Source organism: Astatotilapia calliptera, chromosome 16 (genome assembly GCF_964374335.1).
Source record: "Astatotilapia calliptera chromosome 16, fAstCal68.1, whole genome shotgun sequence".
Classification (NCBI taxonomy): Eukaryota; Metazoa; Chordata; class Actinopteri; order Cichliformes; family Cichlidae; genus Astatotilapia; species Astatotilapia calliptera.
Window position 1 is genome coordinate 23,176,457 of NC_137437.1, and position 4,597 is coordinate 23,181,053.

Here is a 4,597-nt window from a genome sequence, read left to right on the forward strand (position 1 = left end):
TAAATCAACACTGAACACAAACCTGAGTGCCAGTCTGAGTTTAAAGAGTTAAAAGTGGGATGGTGGGAAATTTTGTAGTACACAAAGAGCGTGAATGAAATACCAAAAATGAGGGCCAGTGGATAATGTTTCAAAAGCTAATCATTTTAATTTCATTTGTGTAATAGGCCTGGAGGGAAACAGGAATAGATCAGTCTGCTTAAAAATGGCACCTAAGTTCATCAGTATTCCTCTTTCATAAAGTGAGAATTGATGCAACAATAAAGAGGGTTTTAGTGTCTATTGCTGCAAATACACTGCAAGAATGCAAGTCATCAAGTCCAAGTTGATGTCTTTAGATGCCTCATCCTGTCCAACCAATACTCAAATACCAAGTGAATGTGGTACTGCAGAAACAACAAAATCATTACTGGAAGTGCTGAATGTAATAAAAAGGTTGGTGGTTTGGGTTCAGTCCAAACGTTCTGTAAGCTGTCATCTGGAGTCTACAATACTACTGGACTACAGTGTATGTGATATGATATGGCATAGAGGATTTGGCTTAGTAAACCAACCGGTAAGTAACCAAAGACCTAAAAAAAAAAAAAAAAAAACCCCCAAAGCCCATAAAGTAAACAGGAATTCAAAACACAGGTGAGATAGAGAATAAATCCAAAGAACATCGTTAATTCAAGTCATCTTGAATGTGGTGTTGCTGTTGCCAAGACGTTGAGTATATCATTTTCTCACACAACCATCTCAAGTGAGAATGATCGAAAAGAGAGAAAATATCCAGCGATTGGCATTTTTCTGAGTGAAAACGCTATCTTAAAGTCAGAGAAGAATGGTCTGATTGCTTTGAACTGATAAGTAAACAGTAATTCAAATAATCCCAAGTTACACCAAGGTGTGCAGAAGAGCATTGCTGACCACACAGCAAACCGAATCAGCAGAAGACCACACCAGTTGCCACTCCTATCAGCTAATAGGTCAGAATTTGGCATAAACAAGATGAATGCATGGATCCATCCTGCCTGGCATCAAAGTTTCAGGCTAATGATGGCGGTGTGATGTTGTCAGGTATGTTTTCTCTGCACTCTTTGGACCCCTTAATTAAGTGAGTATCATTTACACATAGCCTACCTGAATATTATTGCCGACCAAGCCCAGCAAACCACAGTATTATGACCACAGTAAACCTACCCAACTTCTGATGGCTGTGTGATGTTATCATGTCAATATGGACTAAAATCTCAGAGGAATGTTTCCAGTCCCTTGTTGAATCTATGCCTTGAAGAACTGAGGGAGTTCTGAAGGCAAAAAAGGCCCAACCAGGTACTTGCGTGTATCTAATGATGTGATTACAGATTAGACACAGAAGAGGGTGAGATGCGAACATGCAATCAATGACAGGTGAAAATGATCAAGAAACAGACCATGCAGGAAAACTAACCTTCAAAGTAAAACATGAAAAGACCCAAAGAAACAAACACAGTCAACACCAACAATGAACAAAGAAACACAGTGGGACTAAGGAACAAAAGTCTAAGTGAGACAAAGGGCAGAGAAAATAAATACTAGGGAAACTATTAATTATTCCAACAACAATAATGATAATAATGACTTTGTTATATAAGACTCACATTCTACTAGAATGTCCAGCACATAAAACACAACAAAAACAGGTATAATCACAACAGGCAGCCAGCAGACCGTGTCCCTTTTCACACTCAAGGAACAAACACACCTTACACAGAGTGGGATGAACTGAGGTTACAGACTTTCTCCAACTCATGATCATGACTCACAACAGATGTTTATAGGCTGTGTTTGCAGAGTCAAGGTCATGTTAATCCACATCACTGCAGAGCACAGTTTCAGTTATTTTGGTTATGTTTCATGAGAGAGTCGTGTAAAGCAAAGGACTTAGTTAAAACAAAACAAAACAAAACAAAAAAAACACAACACAACAAAACAAAACACGTGATTCCACAAAATTCAATGCAAAAGGCAATTAAACACCATTTCAATTCAATTTTATTTATTTAACACCAAATTGCAACAGCAGCTGGCTCAAGACCCTTTATATTGTAAAGTTGAGACCTTAAAATAATACAGTGAAAATCCTTTAAGCAAGCACTTGGCAACAGTGGGAAGAAAAAACTCCTTTTTAAGAGGAAGAAACCCTGCCAGAACCAGGATTGTGGCCACCTGCCATGAAAGGCTGGGGGAATACTATTAAATGTTCATTTAAATATTCATTAAAAAATTTAATAAAGAATCCAAGTATTGTTTTTCTTTGTTCTGCCCAACTCAATCACTGGTAATGGCTGGTAAATGTGCACAAAGGTATTTTTTATTTAATTTTTTTGTTGTTTAATTTTATTTGCAGCATAGCAATTAACAAAACAATTCACAGGGCCTGTGTATACCTGGGCTTCATATGCAGTCCCAGAGAAGCGACATCTGTTCCACACCCACATACCATACAGTGGGAAGATCATTTATTTACATGACAAATGTAGCGCAAAATCATCTATTACATGTCAACAGACTAAACCGATACGAAGGACTTTTCTGTGCATTTTCTGGTATTAAACTGGTAAATAATTTCTGGTTTTGCCATCTGCTTATGTTTCTCTACCATTATCAATCTACTGCGATCAAACGCAACCCACACAGGTTGTCAATGTTAAACTCTTGATATATGCTTACAGCTCCCTACAATAACAGCAAGCACAACTTTGGTTTGACTAATGGTTTGTTTGCGTGGCAGATAAGGATTACCCAGAACCACAAAAAACCCCCAAAATTAAATCTTGACAAAATGTTATTTTCTGGTAATTACAGATGGTGAAGACACAATCTAACTCTGTACATAAGAATCGATTAAATCCACTAAACATATTCATTAAAATGTAGCTATAGTCACTTTGCTTGTGCACCTTAATCTGCTAACTACATGTTTATCCAGGAATACAAAGGACCAGATGTACAGTTTGCATTTAACTTTTCCTAATGCAGACATGAATACACTGGTGATTTGCTAACTTACTTACTGAGCCTGCTTTCTTACACCACATAAATTAAATTCACCTTAGAAAACTAATTGCTATTTTGAAAACAGACTGCAAAGTCTCTATATACCATACCTTGCAGCCTTCACAGCCAAATAATTAGAGAATATACTGTATAGTTTTTCTTATCTTATTGGTTTAAAGGTCTTTAGTATCAACATACACATATTTTAACCTCCTAAGACCCGAACTCTTTCATGGCATGCATATTTAATTTTTCTTTGCTATTTGGGTTGATTGGGACCTGATGAATGTAAAAACAAAGAATTACCTGTTCCTTTTTTTCTTTTTCTTTTCTTTTTTTTTTTTTTTACCTAATTTTGGTTTCTGAGAAAAATGAGATCAACATATGAGGACATTCGTTTTAAATGTTCATAGAACAGTGGCAGTATAATGTCCTCGTAAGTGGATATCAGGCCCTTGTAGAGAAAAATTAGGTATTTTGGTCTAGACATCCCAAAATGTGATGTCCACATATGTGGACGCCAGGTCTTAGGAGGTCAAAGTACAGTATTGTGCAAAAATCTTTAACCACCCTTATTTCTTAATATTTTCTTTCTCCATAAAGACTATTGGTGATTTTCACCAAAAATTTCCCAATTTCGACGTTTGACTTTAGACCTTTTGCCACCGATTTTCAGTCCAGTTGTTGTGTAATTTGGCCTAAATACCCCAGCCTTTTCTCCCTGTTTCAGTTCCTTAAAAACACAATAGATGGATCAACTTGAGGTTCAGATGGATCTCTCATGTCCTGTGTCAGGTATTTGCTGGACTTTTCCCCAGTTTTAAAGGACACAAGTATACTGTTCGTCTGCTGTAGATAGTGGTTTAGGTCTGGCATTTCTTCTTTGTTCCTCTACTTGCCCACTTTCCTTTAAAGACACACCGTACACACCATGCTGAGATATGTCAAGTTTTTGGTAATCACCTTGTAGGTGCAAAAATACTATTTTATGCCTGTAAAACTGTGTTATCTTTGCCAGTATTCATAGATTCGACTGAAGAAATTGTAACAAATGTGTTTTTTTAACAACAAGATGTCGGTAAAAGAAATGCCTAAAGATATCATTTAAAATTGGTTCTTAGTTCTCTGTTATGTGTAGACACAAGACTGGTTTATCCCCTGAGCTAGGTTTCCTTTTTAAGCTTGAATGATTCATAGGTCAGTGTTAAGTGGCTTGACAAATTAAAAAAACAAAACAAAAAACGGCACAAAGAACTGAAGACTGTATAAAATATATTTTATATACAGTCATTGATTTAGACAGTGGTAAGCTCACAGTGTTTTTCACTTTGATTTAGTTTTTCTGCTATTTTTATAAGTGTAATAACATTGAACCCCTGAATTCCCCTTAGAGGACGTTTTATATCTTGTATGAACCTTTGTAAACAAATCAACAAGAAAACAGATTATTAATTATTGATATAGAATATAATACACATGAATAAATAAAAGCTATGTGCTTACGTGTAACACAGCGGTAGCTAAGCTCCTGTGCTTTTGTTTTTTTTCCTAATGAGCCCGCAGGGTCCGCTGATAG